Here is an 18,559-nt window from a genome sequence, read left to right as displayed (position 1 = left end):
AATGACAACAAAATACTCCAAGTGGTCAAGTATGTTAGAAAAAAAGAACAACACAAATGTAGAAGGCAGTTTAGCAGCTAACGCCGCAGTTCACCAAGTGGGTTTAGCCACAGGTGAGATACAAATGAGAAACAATGATGGAGTAGAAGGTTGGTGACGCCGAGCATGGCAGAGTCCTGGCCCTCTGGGACGGTGAGGCTGCAGGGTTTCAGGTTCCAGCCCAGTTTGAGCAGCTTAATGTTTTAGCAAGATGCTGCCTCGGGCTGTGAACATGGGCTGGAATGTGGCTGAGTGAGGCCTTTGGGTTAAATCCTTAATAACAACAATTACAAATATATATAAAAGACATGAGTGAGACAGAGTAAAAAGGTTTCAAATCACTTAACTAGAGGCCTGCAATGTAATAATAAACTTTAATTATCAACCTGATTAGCCCAAATACTCAGGTATTGGGTCAGACATTATTCTAGATGTTTCTATGAAGGTATTTCTTAGCGGGGATGGGGGTGGGGGGTTGAGACAGGATCTTACTGTAATTCAGGCCTTAACCTCGCTGTGTATCGCAGGCTGGCCTTGAACTCACGGGGATCCTCCCGCCTCAGCCCTCCAAGTGTTGGGATTATAGGTGTGAGCCACCAGAGCTGGTGAGCTTTTCTTTTCTGCTCTTTTGAGACAGTTCTCAGGTCCAGGGTGGCCTCCCAGGTGCTGAGCCGGCAGCAGCGGGCCATTGAGCCCAGCTGGACGGAGTTATTAGTGAACTCTGCTGCAGCAACAAATGACCCTCCCCCACAAAAATCTCAGGCCTTGCACCAATATACATTATTTCTTCGTTTTGTTTGGTACCAGGAGTCGAACTCAGGACCTTATGCTTGTCAGGCAGGTGCTGTGCGCTGAGCTATGTCTCCAGCCCACGCTATTTCTTTGTATCAGTGTCCGGAACTGGAAGTTTGCTGCTGCAACTCTACCCTAGGTGCATTTTCACTCCAGGACTCACACGTGGCTTCTCATCCTCACATGGAGACTGAAGGAGCAGTCCCTCGTGGGACAGCCAGTCTTGGACAGTGGGGCTCAGTTCCGTCCCATTTGGGTGAGACAGGATCCAGCTGTGCAGCTCAGGCTGGCCTGGAACTCAAGCAATTCTGCCTCAGCCTTCCGAGTGCTGGGATTGCAGGGTGCGCCACCACGCCAGCACCGAGTCATTCCTGCGAAGACAGAAAGGGCAAGGCTCTGCAGCAGCGCTACTTGGTGAGGGGCAGGGGTGTCGGGCACCAGCCCAGAGCCAAGCGCCTACTGGACATGCGCTCCACCTCCGGGCCTCCCCCTGCAGGAGATCTATTTTCCTGTGGCCTAGGATGGTGCCCAAGGTCTCCTGCCACAGGCACGGTCTAGTCTGTTTGGGTTGCTGTAAGCAAAGCAGCGGGGGTGGGGCGCTTTATGAAGAAAAGACTTTATCGAGCTCGCAATGTCGGAGCCTCAAGAGCGTGACATCAGCTGCTAGGCTGTGGTGCGGGCTGGGCAGGGGCGGCACCGTGGCCCAAGTCACAGAAAGAGCTTGCAGGCTGAGGCGGCCCGGTGGGCAGCGGTGGGGCCCGCCACTCCGGAGGCTGCAGCCCCAGCCGGCTCCTGCCCCTGGCCCTGGCCCACGCTAAGGCTCCTGACCTTCTCGCCCCTCGGGGACCGTGTGCAGACCCCGCGGCCCAGCTACAGGTGGGAAGCGCTGCAGACCGTTCAGCAGTGGCAGGAGCGTCGGGTCTTTGCAGAGGACAGGGAGACAACGTCATTTACCAAATTTCTAATTTTATTTTCTCGTGCCGTGCCCTAGATCTACTACTGGAAAGTGTGTTCTTTCTTCAGAGATTATAATCCCAGCTCTGTTAACAAAACCAGACTCCCACCTGTGCGTGGGTCTGGGCCTGTGCTCTCCTCTGGTTTCCCTTACTTCCTGTTCCGACACCAGATTATTTTGTTACCATAGTTTTAGCGTAAACTGAGACAGCTGGTAAATCAATTCCCTTTTGGGAGAGGCTCGGCGGCGTTCCTGGAGCTTCGCCCTTCCGTATCCATTGGTTGATTTCTCTAAAAGTCTATCAGGATCTTAAATCGTTTTGCACTTCCTCTGTAGATTAATTTACAAAGATTGACGTCTTGAACCTATCAATCCCTAAACTTGACTGTTTCAGTCTTCTTAGCTTGTTTCAGTAATGTTTATCGCCTCCCTGACAGAGGTCTTCCTATCTTGTCTTAGATTTATTCCTGTTTTATGTATTTTGAGGCATTTGCAAGTGATATATTTCCTTTAATTTTGTTTTCATTAGTGCTTGTATGGCTTTACTTATTAGTTTTTAATTTATATTTTAGATTCTCTGGATTTTATTTTTATGTAAAGAATGAGTCATTGTTTTAACTTCACATGCTATGAAATATTAAGCCATTCGGATCAGCATGACTTACTAGAGAGTGTATCACCCGTCCTTTGATGTGGAAAGCCATCTTCATCATTCATTAAATTTTCATGAATGTCCAAGTTGTTTTTCTCCATTCAGGTTCGTGTACTTGGCCATCCACCAATGATATTTGTTTACATATTATTTTCTAGGAAACTATTGCTAGCCTATGGGTCTTTGCTAGTATCTAGGTTTTGTCTCTCTTACCCCTTTTTTCTGCATTTTTTATTCTTATTGCTGATACATAAACATGTAACTGATTTTTGTGTATTGGCATATTCAAGAACTTCGGTAAATTCTTTGACTAGCTACAATTTATCCCATGCTCGTTGCACTAAACAATGACATTGTCTGCAAATGACTTGAGAGTTTTTATTTCTTTTATGTGTGTGTGTGTTTATTTCACTGTCTAGGAGCCACCAGTCCAATGCTCAATGAAAGTAGTGAAAATGAGCACCTTTATTTAATTCCTAATTTTTTTTTTTAATTCCTAATCTTGAGTGGACTATTCTTCACTTCTCTGAGTCAAGCGGTGTTTGTTGGAGGGGTTCATGTCGGACTTGCTTCGTCCTGTAGCACACAGGGTTTCCCACACATGGCTGCAGCAGTATTTCCAGGCCCGTGGCTCTCGTAGAACTCGTCACGTTGCTTCTCGACCTTTTGGCTAAGATCAAGTGTAGAACTCGCCACTCCTCCTTGAAGAGGCACAGTCAATGTACCCGTCCCTCGAACCTGAGCTGCCCGGCACAGCACAGTGGTTGGGAAACTGTCACGTCTGAGCCTGCACTGTGGAAGTCGACCCAGATTCTACCTGGTTCTCTTTCTTGGAGCACATGCTGGTAGAGCCATTAGCTGCTGTGTTAGACATCTGGATACCGTGAGGCCACCATGCTGGGAACAGTACATAGAGAGACCAAACAGAAACAGAAACGCTCCCCAACCCCAGAAAAGAAACAGAAATACCCAAGGAACCCCAGCTGTTCCAGACACGCCCCAACACCAGGTTTATGAGTGACAAAGCCCTGGGGTGACCAGTGCTGGCCACGCAATGGCGGCCACAGATGAGGTGTTTCTGAAGGTCTTGGTCTACCATGTTTGTGAGAAATAATAAGTAACTGTCATTTCTGTCAGCTAGTAAGTTTTGGGGTGAGTTGTTACACAGACAGTCTGAACAGCATGCCGAGCAGCTCCTCCATGCAGGTAGGAGTCCAGCCATTCCTACCCCAGACGTATGAGTCTCCCCAGCCCAGGCACCAAATACATGAGTACAGAAGCTGCTGAGATGGACCCAACTGCAGCTAATGACTGATGGCAACGTCATGAGACCTGGGCCAGAGCCACCCAGCCAGCCACACCTGAATTCCTGGGCCACAGAGATTGCACAGGTGCTAAAGACTGTTACTGTGGTTGATTGGGTTGATTTGTTATGCAGCAGGAGTCTGGTACCTTGAGCAGCGTCCCCTGCCACACCCTGTGCCGTGCCAGCCTGCCCTGGAGCCAGGTCATGGTCCGTTATGGACTAAGACCTCCACAAAGCACAAGCAGCAGCAAACCTGTCTTCCTTTAAGCTGAGAGCATGGGTTTTTGTGTCTCAGGGACAAGAAAGTTATTAGGACATCTCCAAAGGTGGTGCCATCCCCCCACAGGATCCAAGCCCTGGCCCCTGCTGCAGCATAACATACCTGCTCAGGAGGAGGGGAGCGGAAGACAGAGTCAGAACCCTGAATATGTACTCAAGACAGACAAAGTACGAACTCTACGAGATAGAAGATGCCATTAATTAGCAAGCCTAAGTACTATTCCTTCACTACCTAGTCAAGAAGCCCTTGTGGCAAAGGTGAGATGGATACAGAAAACCCAGTCACACTGTTTTTGTCTGTTTGCTTAGCATATCCAAGAAGCCATGGGTATAAATCTTAATTGATGATCTGTCTCATATTATATTTGTTACTTGCCTTCTTCAAGCCCTTTTTACCTCTTACCTACTTTTTGTTGATTCAAGCTGCCAAATTCTGAGAGATATTATTCCCTTCCCATCCTAAGGTAGTTTGATCACATTCTTTTGTTTCTGAGTATTCTTGCCATAAATACTTTACTGTGTTGATGTTTGATTAAAAAAAAAAACTTATATTTTCCTTGATGGGTTCTTGTCTGTTTTTATAGACTGTTATTCTCTGTCACGGTCGATGTTTGTGGCTTGAAGAGCTTGGGCGCTGGGCGATCGTGTGTGAGTCTGCGAAGTTGTGCCTTAGTTTCCTAGAGCTCCTGTAACAAATCCAAAGATCAGGTGATTCAAAACAACAGAAATAAATTGTCCCACAGGTTTGGAGGCATGGAGTCTGCACTAAGTGTGAGGGGGCAATGCACCCCCAAAGGCTGTGGGGGCGACGTTCCCACCACTTCCAGCTTCGGGTATTTCATGACCAGCCATGCTCCGGGGTGTTAGAGGCAGTATATTTTGGGGGGGGATGTAATTCGATTTCTGACACCTTCTTTGTGTTTTCATGAACTATTAACTCTTTTCCTTTTTTAAAATGTATTTAGTACAGGGCCTACAGGGTCTCACGACACAGGTCAGACTCGTAGTGATCCTCCTGCTTTCAGCCTCCCAAGCTCTGGGATTATAGGTGTGCGCTACCATGCCTGGACTTGCTCGCTGGCTCAGCACGCCTGGGGACCTGGCCAGCGGGTCATGTAGTACCAGGGATCGAACTGGGTGCCTGTGCTTGCCTACCCTGGTGCTTTAGTCCACTGAGTTATCTCCCCAGCCCCTCTCTTTTTTTTTTTTTTTTTTTTTTTTAATGGTCCTTACATTTGTTTTTTATTGAATTTGTTAATGTTATAAAAGTTCTTGCACTGCCAAATCATGCTCCTCAATCCAAAGAGAGATAAGTACAATGGGCTGTCTCACCTGCACATTATGTAGTACACGAAAACTTGATTCATGTGCCTTTTTGTAATTTCACAGTCTCCTAAAAAATTACGATAAGAGTTGACTTTACATTTGCAGCAGGCCCTGAGATTTCGAGTATAACATGGTGTTATGGTTTGCATCTAGTTGTTCCCCCAAAGCCTCACTTATGTCATGGGGCAGACGGCTCAAGGTGCAGGGGGAGTGGTTTGAGGGGCGGGGCCAGGGACCAGCGCCGGGCTCATGGGGCGGGGCCAGAGAGGCAAGAACCGTTACATTGACAGCTCGCGCTGCCCCGCCCCCCAGCCCTGCGATCTCTCCGAGGTGTGAAGGGGTCATCCTGCACACCGGGGCGCCCCCCTGTCTGCCACTGAGGCGGCCTCCGCAGAGAGGAGATTTTCAGAGAAGACAGAGGTGCTGACCCTTTCTCCTGCCTTGCTATGTCATTCAAACTGTTTTCAACTATGAAACCTCCAGTAACTGTGAGCTAAATAAACCTTACCTTCCTTCATTTTGAGTGTTGGGTATTTGTCCCAGCAATGACAGAAGAGTAACTAAGACACATGGCATTAAGTAAAACCTCCTCATGTTCATCTTGCAACACCATAACCCCCAACAAACTTTTGTGGGAAAAAATACACACTTTTCAAGAAAACACGTGGCTCAGGGGCCAAGAAATTACTTGGTGTGGGTTCCCAAATGAAGTCTTCAGCTTAACCAAGTCTCCTGTTTCTCTCCTAATCATCCAACTTCTCTCTGGCTGGCTCAGCACCTCAAGCCACATGCATCAGAAGACAGGATCGTGCCAACTCCGGTAATGCCAGCGTTATTGCCAGCTGCGCCTGGCAGCACCTGTCAGGAGGTACTGCCTGCAACCCGCCTAGGGTCCTGGTCCTCCGCTTTCATCAAGGCCGAACTCCCCCGGGAAAACGCTCCTGGCGCAGGATAGGCTTACTTACCACTTGCTGCACCGTCGCCAGAACAAGGCTGCAAGGCCTGCACTTAGCGAAGCGATTTGTTGCAGGAAAGCCAGCCTGCGCAGCAGGCGGTCACTACCGCTGTGAAATAGTTCTACGGAGCCAGAGAGGCGAAACTAGGAAAAACTGCTAGAATCTGCTAGATTATCACATTAGGTGGGAGCTTTTCAGTAATCTTGGGGAGCTTCCTCCAGGCCCTTTTAAGTACCACAGCCCACTGGGTAGTGCAAGCTGCCGTTGCTGCGGACAGAAGCGCTCCATCAGCGCCTTCAGCCCTGCCTTCCCCAAGGCCACTGCCCAGACACACAGGAACGCTGCTGGGGGTGGGGTGGGGGGCGCAGGACAGTTACTGCCGCTGCAGACGCCGCGTGCCTGAAAACTGCGGGCGCGAGTGTGCAAACAGCGTGCTCACCAAGGGTCATGCAAGATCTAGACAGAAAGTATTTGAGAGTTTTTACTTTATAGGGAATCCAACTCATTTATGTGCTTTTAATGTTCTTAATTTCACTTTACACCACTAAGATAAATCTTTCTCATTTTCTTTAATTTTAGTGGGTTGATCAATTGATAACGATGCCTGCCAGCACTAAAATGAAATTAAACACTTAAAATTCTTTTCACTACTTCTGTTTTCTCCCTCAACCTCCTGAATAATGGGATGATGAGTGTGTGCCATCACATCTGACTCAAGATCCACTTTTCAGCCCTTGCGTGGCAGTTTGCAATTATCGTCACTTATCTGGATTTAACTATGAAATGTACCTAATTTATGGCTTACCACTGTGTCTTTTATCTTTGTTGTCTTACACTATTTTGAGATCCTTCTTCTAATTTTAATTTTTATTTGACTGGTGTACCTCCTGATTTCCTTCGGTAGAGCGGATGCACCTATAATTTCTGTACCGCTCTACATCTGAGAAAGTGCCTGTCGTTTGCCTTCGTGTATAATGGCAGCTGGGCTCAGAGTAGAAACCTGAACTCGCAGTTCTGGGTCGCAGAGGGCTCCCAGTGGCCCTCGCCGTGCCTGGAGTCAAGGGCTGCTGACCACGCTTTGGAGCCCAGCTTGGTTTGCTCTTCATTTCAGCCATCACACCTCTTTCTGGAAACTTGCAGGATCCCTTTGCATTCTTGGTCGGGAGACATCCCTTGGATGTGCTCAGGTTTGCTTCTTCTTCCTGAATCTTTTTTTTTTTTTTTGGCCTCTTTGAGACAAGGTCGTGCCGTACAGTTCAGGCTGGCCTTGAACTCATTATGCAGCATAGGCTGGCCTCAAGCTCTTGGCAATCCTCCTGCCTCAGCCTCCTGAGCGCTGGGCTTACAGGTGTGCACCTCCACGCCAGGCTTCCTTCCTGAGTTCTTCTTGGCAATTCGTGAGCCTTTTTTATATGGAAATATTTTTGGTCTGGAAGTGTTCTCTGGCCCTGCCCCGCGGACTGCGCTCCAGCTCCATCGGTTCCTTCCTACTTGCGTCGACTTTTGTTTTTCTATCTGGAGCTTACGCGAGCCTCATGTTAAGACTTTTTAGGGTTTTCTGTGGCTTACCCTTTTATTCTGAATTTCCCTTTAATTTTTTTAAAGATGTGGGATAAGTTCTCCTTAATAAATTCAGGCCACTGATTTTTTCCAGTTTGGTTTTCACTTCTCTTGAATTTTTTGGTGACTTTTTCTTTTGATGTAATTTTCAAAGTGCAGAAAAGTTGCAATAACACAAATGCTGCTTTATCTAGTTCCATCAAGCATTTCACCATATTTTCTGTAAAATTTTATTTTATTTATTTTGAGACAGAGTCTCTCTATGTAGCCCAGGCTGGCCTTGAACTCACAGTGACCCTCCTGCCTCACCCTCCCCAGTGCCAGGGCTACAGATTTGAGCCACCAACCGCATTTCTGTGAATGGGGTTTTTTGAAATTTTGTTCATTTTTACTAGAACATGTTTGTAGCACACAGTATTTCCATCCCAGGGGCAGCTGATGCACGGCGCAGCATAGCTTAACTCCTTTCTTCTTTCCTTCCCCATACTTCCCCATTTCTTTACCCTCTTCCCATTTGAGAAAGATGTCTCCCTACTTTTTTTTTTTACCTGTGTTTTATTTTACACTTTATTTATAATTTGGGTTTCTCATAAGAAAGAAGCCATGCAATATTTGTGTCTGATTGATTTCATTTAACACTATGGTCTCAAGGTGCAGCCATTGTCCTTCAACTGACTCCGATTTGTCTTCTTTATGGCAGAGTAGTGCTCCGTGGTGTAGAAACACCACATTTTCCTTATCCATTCGTCGTGGACATACAGGCATTTGTCTTCAGCCTTTTAAAGGCTAAGTCTAGAGATTTAAATGAAAATTGACAGTAAAAGTATACACTCTTTTCTTTTAGCATAATAGCCTATTTTAACACATCACTGATCAGGTTTCATAGACACTGAATTAAAGATGAAGAGTAATTTCAGAAGTGTTAAAATGCTGAATTCTTGAAGTCCTTAAAATCTATGTAGCTTGTGAAGTCAAGTAGTAGTAGAAGTGGTGCAGTTTGAGATTAGAGTCACTGGCCTCGACGGTCCTGCTCTCCCACCTCCAGAAGGCACCCACTGGGGGTTCTTCTCCTACTTATGCCGCTGTCTCGCAGCAGGTGTGCTCTACTCTCTCGATGCATCACTTTCTGTGTAACCTATTTTTTTCCTAAGACAGCAGCTGAGGATTTTAACTGACATGCTTTATTCCTCTTCTTATTCTCTCAGAATAGCTGTAGCTTTTTTGGCTAAGCCTATAGTCACATTCAATACATGTTATGCATCCATGTTGTGCACTGCTGACCTGAATGTTGTGTTGTAATTAACTATTTTTTCTTTGAGCTGTGGTCTCACTCTGTATTACAGGATGATTTTGAACTCATGAACCTCCTGTCCCAGCCTCCCAAGTGCTGGGATTAGGGATGGGTGCCTTACTACTCCTAGCATACATTTTATTTCTTATAAGAAATTCTTGAAAGATCTTACTTGGAGAAGAGAGTGCTAGGGCACTCTGCTTTCACAGGGCCACCTAAGATGTTTCTCCAAAATTCGTTTCTCCAGGCTTAGTCAGCCAGGTGCTCAGTGGCCTCTACAACCATGATAAAAGGTGGCCCAGCTACTGCTCACACTGGAGTCGGAACTTGGCACCACTCACAGGATGATGTCTTTGCCAATGAGTTTGTTGATCCTATGACGTCCTACCTTACAGAGGTAGAAACCATGACACAGAAAAATGAGTTAATTTCTCACAGGACACACAGCTGGTAAGTGATGTGCTCTGAAAACATATGCAGTCAGTGTGACCCTACAGTCTTAATCACAATGCTTAGTTTCTTTAGCAAAAGTAACCAAGGGAACCTGCAGTAATGCAGAGTGTTGGACACTTGGTCCAAGTGGTTATCTCAGGGTTAACACCACACAGACAGCTCAGGCCCTTGACCTGTGTAGAAGGCCAATACTAATTAGGAAGCAATTTCTCTCTGTACTGCAAGGCCTTGGACATTTCCTAGCAGAAATTAGCCATCAGCACTTTTCACTGCCAGCAGGCGAAGAGCTTCCAAAAGCAGAACAGATATAAATTTTGGCATAGGCTTGAGTCACTTGCAGCCAGAGGAGACTTGGAGGGGCAATTGGCTGTCTGCAAGCTGACTCAGCCCCATGTTCAGCAGCAGCAAGCACTTCTCCTTGCAGCGTCGCGGGGCATCTTGTGCTCGGAGGCTGGCAGGTGCTCACAGCCCGCCCTCTGCACCCTCTGCTCTCACTCTGACCTTCCTCTGCTTCCTAGAATGCCGCTGCAAATGCTGGTCACTGCTACAAGGGCAGTGTCTGCTGTACAGCGTTCTCCGCCCTCCTGTTAGCTTTATATTCCCCCAGCTTGGTTGTCGGGAGAACCATGTTGTCTTCCAAGTCTTCATGGTGATGAAGCGATCACACATGTGCCAGGTACACACACACACACACACACACACACACACACACACACACATACACGCATGCACACAGAGCTTTGTGGCTCGGGAGATAGCTCGACAGTCTATGCACCTGCCTGGCAAGTGCAAAGACCGGAGTTTGTTTCCTAGTACCGCATGCTGTGCCAGCCCCAGAATACAGGGAATGTTTTGCTGGCCTGAAACTGGGGGTAGGTGACACACATGTATTCCCAGTGCTGGGGAGGCTGAGACAGGAGGATTGCTAGACTGAACTGCATAGTGAGACCCTATAGCCAATAAAGAAAATTAAAGCTTTGTATTACAAAGATGATGTATTTTCATGGAGAGAGAGAGAGAGAGAGAGAGAGAGAGAGAGAGAGATTTAAAAGTTGAAAGAGACAGCCATTGCAGTATGTTGAGCTCCACAGAGATAGCGCCAGGGCAAGTCAGAGCCAGACAGGCACTGGGCAACTCTGTGCCTTGCTGAGGAAAACAAGTAGACATGCAAAGGAGACCCTAAGAAGCCGAGAGGCAGGATGTCGTCATACGCATTCTTTGTGCAAACTTGCCGGAGAAGCACAAGAAGAAGCACCCAGATGCTCCGTTAACTTCTCAGAGTTTTCTAAGAAGTGCTCAGAGAGGTGGAAGACCATGTCTGCTAAAGAAAACTGAAAATTTGAAGATATAGCAAAAGTGGACAAGGCTCACTGTGAAAGAGAAATGAAAACTTACATTTCTCCTAAAGGAGAAACCAAAAAGAAGTTCAAGGATCCCAGTGCGCCCAAGAGGCCTCCCTCAGCCTTCTTCTTGTTCTGTTCTGAGTATCACCCAAAAATCAAAGGAGAACATCCTGGCCTCTCCGTTGGTGATGTCGCAAAGAAAGCTGGAGACATGTGGACTAACACTGCAGCAGATGACAAGCAGCCATACGGGAAGAAGGCTGCTAAGCTGAAGGAGAAGTACGAAAAGGACATCGCTGCCTACCAGGCTAAAGGAAGACCTGATGCAGCAAAAAAGGGAGTCGTGAAGGCTGAAAAAAGCAAGAAAAAGAAGGAAGAGGAGGAGGATGAGGAAGATGAGGAGGAAGGGGAGGAAGAAGAAGACAAAGACGATGAGGAGGATGAAGAAGAGGATGATGATGAATAAGTTGGTTCTAGCGCAGTTTTTTCTTGTCTATAAAGCATTTAGCCCCCCGTACACAACTCACTCTTTTGAAGAAAAAAAAGAAAGAAATGTAAGGTAGCGTAAGATTTGTTTTTAAACTGTACAATGTCTTTTTTTTTTTTTTTTTTTTTTGTATAGTTAACACACTACTGAATGTGTCTTTAGATAGCCCTGTCCTGGTGGTATTGTCAATAGCCACTAACCTTGCCTGGTACAGTATAGGGGTTGCAAATTGGCATGGACGTTTAAAGCATGTTCTTGTTGGTGCACAGCACAAATTAGTTATATATGGGAATGGCAGGTTTTTATCTTTAGTTGTCTCTGATGCAGCTTATACAAAATAATTATTGTTCTGTTAACTGAATACCACTCTGTAATTGCAAAAAAAAAAAGTTGCAACTGTTTTGTTGACATTCTAAATGCTTCTAAGTAAATACAATTTTTTATTAGAAAAAAAGTTGAAAGAAAAAACCAATGAAATTTAATTTTTCTCCATTTTTTCTGAGTTTTCAAATGCATTGCATCCTTTTGGCAGAGAGAGAGAGAAAATTGAAACTAAGGTTTCACACTAAGACACAACCACAGCCCTTTTGCTTTTTATTTTGAGACATTAAAAGTTGCCAGGCTGGGTGCTAACCTGGGATTCTCCTGCCTCAACCTGTGTGCTCGGACCACAGGTGTGGCTCACCACGCACCACGTACCACGCACCATTTACCACCATTCCTTCCACCTATGCTCACCTCATTGTTCCTGCTCCATAGAAATCACCAGGGTCACTTCTGTGAGTCTTTCCAGAAAATTTCTATGGCTATAACATATTTATGACATGTTTTATTTATTTACTTAGGTTATTTGTTGAGACAGGATCTTGCTCTTAATTCAGCCTTGAACTCACTATATAACTGAGGCTAGCCTTGAACTCACCGTGATCCTCCTGCCTCAGCCTCCCAAGTGCTACAATTACAGGCAAGTGCCACACACCCAGTTCTGAAATATATTTTAGCACAAATAGGATTGTTATGCATATAGTTCTGAAACTTGATAATTACTTGTCATAAAAATTCTTACTCAAGATCTGCCTGTAGCTGCCCATTACTCTTAACAGCTCTGTAGTATTTCATTGCATAAATGAATTAATATTGTCAACCAAGCACCTGTTCTTGAGCATTTATATTTGGAATGATTTTTAGATTTATTTTACTACAACAATCAGTGCTACAGTAGATATACTTGTAAAGGCACTGTCAATCATATATGCAAAAATATTCATACAGTAAATAAATCCATTGAAGTGGACCTAACCAGTAATGAGTATATGGGTTTAAAATGTAGATAAGGACAGCTACATTTACTTTTGTGAACGTTTTCCAAATTATACTACAATAAGCAGTGGGAGACCCTATTTTCTCTCACCATGTCAATCTCCAAAGTAGAAAGCTCCTGAATGCTTGCTTATCCAGCACGGAGGAAAATTTGCAACTTCTGCTATTTAAAGTGATTAAACTTGAATATATTTTCAGACAGTTGTCCAGCATTACTCTTATTTTTCCAACAAATTGTATGTTATGACCATTTTCTATTAGGCTATCTATTGGCCGGCGTGGGGTTTAGTTTGGTTTATAAGAGATATCTGTGATTTTTTAAATATTTATACTATGTTACTGTAATTAGTGTATTATGATTTGTGATCTCTCTTTTCACCCAAGGTTTTTGTTGTCACATTGTTAGTGCACGTGAGTGTGTGTGAGCATGTGTGTGAGTGTGTGTGTGTGTGTAGTGTGTGTGTGTGTGTGCGCACAGACAGGCAGATAGGTAAGGATGTAATCTGTATAAGTTAAAGCAGCTGAAAAGAATGGAAGGCTGGTGCGGAGCCTCCAGCGGAATGAGGACGGTGAGGCCAAAGGAAGAGAAAGCAGCTCTGTGCTCCTGTGCATTTTCTCCTTCCAGGGGCGCCCCGAGCCGGAGCAACTTGAGAGCCAGCCTGAGGCGGGCACCTGCATGGTTTTAGTGAAAGCCATTAAAAATACCCTATTAAAATATGTACCTTGGTAAAGGGTAGTCAGCCTCTAAAAAAAAAAATCCCGGGACAGGGAGAACTAGATGGCAAATTAACATGCATCTTGTCCGCGCGGCTCTGCCCGCAGCTTCCTGCTCATCAGCCACGATAATTTATTAACAGTGAGGTGCGAAAAGACATGAATCAGCTTAATGCGATATAAGTAGGGCGTTGCCATAGCAACAAGATGCCGTCTGTTTTCTACTATTTATGTACAGTTTATTTTCTCCAGAGCCTGAGTTATTGCTTGAAACAAATGAAATGAGAAACATCTTGTTCTGAACACCCCCCACCCGCCCTCCGTGTGTATGTGTATATAAAACCACATTTTTTTCCCCATGAGAGAAAAACACAAAGCCTTCGCGTTTTTAAAAGTTATGTTTATGGTTTAAATTTTAAAAAGGCTAGCTACATAGTTTCCAATTCACGATGATTCCGCAGACTCACATTTATTTTTTTACCTCTGAGACACGTGATGCCTCCTGGTACCCTCTGGGAGCAGACCCAAAACCCAGGCCAGGGGAGGATGGAAGGACCCCGTGGCTTCCGGCTTCTCCGTTTTCCTCTGAGGCTGCAGAGCTGAAGACAGACCTGGCCGCGCAGGTCTGCACCGAGGTTCCCTCGCGGAGAAAGAGTGGCGGGGCTCCTCCCCGCGCCGGCCTCCTTTCAACCCTCCTTCCTGTCACCCCAGCCAGCCGGCCCTGTGCTTTCAAACAATGGGAGCAGCAGAAAACGCGAGGCTCTGCCCCGGGCGCCAGCAGGTGTTCATTTGGCTCTGTTATTTAAGTCTTCAGATGGTCCCCACCAGATCCTCAGGGTTCCCATCAGCCTTCTAGCACATGTCTGGGGCTGGAGCAAGGACACCCCCAGTGACCAGCAGCATCCACTTTCTATGCAAACGGCCCCAAGCAGCCCCAAGCTTGGGTTCCAAAATGTTCATCTTCAGGAGCCGTGAGCTCACGCTGCTTCCCACACCCGTCCACGACCCAGGGCTGGCCGGGAAGGAAGAGCAGGGCTGGTACGGCTGCTCTGGGTGCCATTTGGTGCAGCCGGGAGGCTCCACCCCGCCCCATCGTCTCTGGGAGAGGGCAGATCGGGGCTCCACAGTGTAAGTAGCTGGGGCATTGTGAGTCACCCGGCCTCCAGAGGCCATAGGACCTGGGTATCACCCCATGATGCCTTCTTCATCAATAACCACTGAGGCTGGCCAGTGTCAAGAGCACCTAACCCACCCCACAGTGGAATCCTTGAATCCTTTTTTGAAGCGACTATAAAAACTAGATTAAACAGCTATAATCTGGTTCTAGGTGTGGGAGAGCAGGAGCCGGGAGCAGGAGCACCTCCCCTTCTAGCTGCGTCGCAGCGGCGGAGGGTCTTTGGTGTAACTGACAGTGCACTATAGGAAGTGTGAGCGTGCACTGCGGAGAAGTTCCACTGTTGTACACACCCACCACCACCAAGGTGTAGGACATTTTCCACACTTCACAGAATCCCTGGGTGCCTTTTTCCACCTGCCCCTCAAGAGGTAGATAGTATTCTGATTTCTGCCATCAGTTTTACTTCTTCTTAAGCTTCATATAAATGAAATCAAACACTGTTTTCTCTGTGTATATTTATTTTTAACCGTGTAGTGTTCTATGACTATTCCTTTTTTTTTATCAGTTTCTCCTATTGATGAGTATTTGAGGGGTTCCAGCTTGGAACTATTGTGAATAAAGCTCTGTAAATACTTTTATACAGGACTGGGGAGATAGCTCAGCGGTCTAAGTGCCTGCCTAGCAAGCGCAAGGACCTGAGTTTGATCCCCTATACAGCATGCCGTGCTGGCCAGAACCCTGGGCACATTGTGCCAGCCCTGAAACCGGGTGTGGTGGTGCACACTTGTAATCCTAGCAATGGGGAGGCTGAGACAGGAGGATCACTATGAGTCTGAACTGCGGAGTGAGACCTTGTAACCAATAAATACACAAATAATTTTGTACATCTCTGTGTAATTATATGGATTCATTTACTGGATCATGAGGTATGTTTAAGTTTAGCAGTTACTATCAAAGTTTGCAAAACGATCAAATCAATTTATGCTCCCGACATCCTTGCCAAGACTTGACATGGTCAATCTTTTCAATTTTGGCCATTATGATAATAAATCGCACTATAGCTTTAATTTCTATTTTCCTGAAGATTAATCATGTTAATCAATTTTTCCAAGCGCCTATGGGATCTGTACTTCTGCCCACTGACTATCTTTATCCCCAAAGGAATAAACATTGAACAAGTAAAAAACACAATGACCGAGAGCCACAGGGCGATGGGTTGCTTTGGCCCTTAAATAGGAAGCCCGTATTTGCGTTCTCCGGGGGGCCTCACTGATGGTGTGCTGGAGTCCACCTCCACCCACCAAATCCAAACCATCTGGGTCAGTTTCAGAATTCCACACACTTATCAACTGCCAAAATTCTTGTTATCCCCATCCTTCCTCCTTTTCTCCAACTAGCATGCAAAGATGTTTCGGTTTCACAGAGCTCAAAAAGCAAACAAGCAAACCAAGCAGCTGTCCACCACTCTTCCCTGCAGACCTGCAAGCATTGTCTCTGTGTACTGGGCAGTAAGCAGCTTTGAGGTGCTACAGTGAAATGCCTGGCCCTGGACACTTACAAAAAAGAAGTGTGTCATTTAGCTCACAGCTTTTGAGGCCAAAAACCACGATAGCGTAGTGCAGAGTTAGCAGGCGCCACCTCTTTGTCTCATGGCATAGGTGGAAAGGGCAGTGGGACAACTGGAGCAAGTATTGCCCCTTGTGCCAAGAGCAGGGGGGAAAGGGGATGGGCGGGGCCACACTTGCTTAGATTCTGACCACCATCCCTTGAGAACTACCAAAGGAATCCCGCGAGAACTACCAGGGGGCCACGTGAAATACCTTATGTTCCCTGAAGCCTAAGGACCTCCTGCAGCCCTGCTCCTGCAAGGGCCGCTGGCTCTCAGCAGCTCCACCCAGAGACCAAGCCTGTAATCACAGTGACTCTGGGGGACACAAATCCTATGTAAGCCTTAGTATACTGTCTTTACCCCCACTGGAGTCTCAGCCCACTGCAAAAGGACTTAGTAAATTCCTTTCGGTAAAAGCTACTCTCAAAGCAGCTCAAAGCTTGAAAATCCAATGGATATTTTTCAGTTCTTATAGCAAAATTTTCAATTTAAGGTATTGGCCCATTTTGTAACATTTCTTTAACTGTCCTATGTTGCTAACAAGATAAATGAATTAATACTGTTCTTATTGGGATCTTTTCCGGTTTGTGTCTAGATGTCCCCTTGAAGCCTCATGCAGTCATGGGGTGGCTTCTAGAGTTTGTGATTGATTCATGGTCCAATGCTGGGATTACGGGCTGAGTGCTGCACCCACCCTGAGTACAATATGAGGCAGGGAAAAGGCTTTCCCTGCCCCTCCCCTTTTGCTCTCACTGTGTTGCTGTTTTCTGCCCTCTGCCATGTGTCACTCTGCCTTGGATCCAGCTGAGTATGGACTGAAACCTCCACTAACTGTGAGCTAAATAAACCTTTCCTGCCTTAATCCTGGGTGTCGGGTATTTTGTCCCAGTAACGAGAGGACAGTAACCAAGACAGATCCTTCTTGGAACAGTGGGGCCTGCAGACCACTCCTTCCTTCTTTGACGACTGCCCTCTCTCCCCTCGGCAGAGGCTGGGACTCCTGCACGCCTCCCGCTTCTTGCAGTGGACCTCCATTCCATGCCGCTCTCCTGAGTGTCCACTCTCTGACTTCCCTCTGTGCCCCCTTTTCCATCTCATTTTACAACCCATGATCTCAGCTGTGGTTCTTATCACTTCGTGCCCAGCCGTCATCCATCCCGAGTCCCAGAGGGCTCTTCCAAATGCCTGTATGTCTCACAGGCTCCTGGGGCCCACCGCATCCCTCACCAGTGTCGTTGTCACCTACCCACCCCAAACTATCCCCCTCCATCCCAGGGAATGGTTACATAATGGTGCAACAACACCCAGGTGCTGTCCAGGCCTGTCCTCTTTCTCTTGCCCCCACCATCTCCCAGCCAACAACGCTCCAGACCTGTCTGTTCAGCTTCCTAAATAGCCCTCGATGGTTCTCACCCACTTCCCTCTGCTTCTACTGCCTCCAGCCCGCACCCTATGGTCACTGGCTTCCAGTGTTGCCTTTATTTTCTCTGCCCTCTGGTCCCTATAGAGAACCCTTCTCCATCTCTGTCGGTCCAGAAATTTTATATTTGCAATCCTATGGATAGGTTATTGGAATCCCATTGAGTTGATTCCAATCTACCACACCCAGTGTCACCTATGTCGAAAATAAAGATATGAAGGTGTATTTGTAGTTATGGGCGCCCAGGGGCCCTAAGCCCAGCCATGATGAAGGCTGTGTGGAACAAAGGCCTCAACCCAGGGCCGAACCCAGGTTTACTCATTCATGAAGGAGGAGCGGCTTGAGGAGGAGAGACTGTGAGAACTCCAGGAAGTAGGTGAGTGCTGCGAGCTGGGCTGGGAGGAGGCCACCCTTACCTCTGCAGTGTGCAGAGAGAAGGGTCTGCAGCGGAGTGAGCCGCATGACACAGCTGAGGTGGCACCGAAATCTTTGGGGTCTGGGGTTCAGTTCTGATGTGTGATCTTTCAGGCCCCAGGAAGTCAGAGCCCCTATCTGGGCGTTGATCCTAGTGACAGTGTGGAGCATTGGCCCTTCATCCCGACTCAACCCAGCTCTCACTAGGGAGCAGCAGGTGGGGTTCTGATGGGGGTCTGCCTTCTTCAAGACCACCATCAGCTGCTCAGCTGGACCAGTGTGCATTGCTTAGAGCCAGCTGAGGGATAAGGAAAAGTCCTAGCTAGCTCTGCGCATGTCCGTGAGTGGAAATAGGGTCAGGCTCAGCCGAAGTGGAGACAATTGCTCCTCCTCCACAAAGACCTGCCCACAGGGTCCTCCAGAGCCCCCCCTTTGGGCTGGCTTGTGAGGCTCAGCGCAAGCTGTCCCCATGGCCTGCCCAGCCACAGCAGTCCCATTCTCAGGCCCATCACCAGAAGGCACGTGG

General features: G+C 46.9%; 1 pseudogene; it reads left to right on the top strand.

Moving 5' to 3' along the window:
• Nucleotides 1-3,492: 3,492 nt before the first annotated feature.
• LOC105741703 lies at nucleotides 3,493-11,418 on the top strand (annotated as a pseudogene).
• Nucleotides 11,419-18,559: the final 7,141 nt, after the last annotated feature.

The sequence above is a fragment of the Octodon degus genome, unplaced genomic scaffold (assembly GCF_000260255.1).
Source record: "Octodon degus isolate 3935 unplaced genomic scaffold, OctDeg1.0 scaffold00020, whole genome shotgun sequence".
Classification (NCBI taxonomy): Eukaryota; Metazoa; Chordata; class Mammalia; order Rodentia; family Octodontidae; genus Octodon; species Octodon degus.
This window is presented reverse-complemented; position numbering and strand designations above follow the sequence as displayed.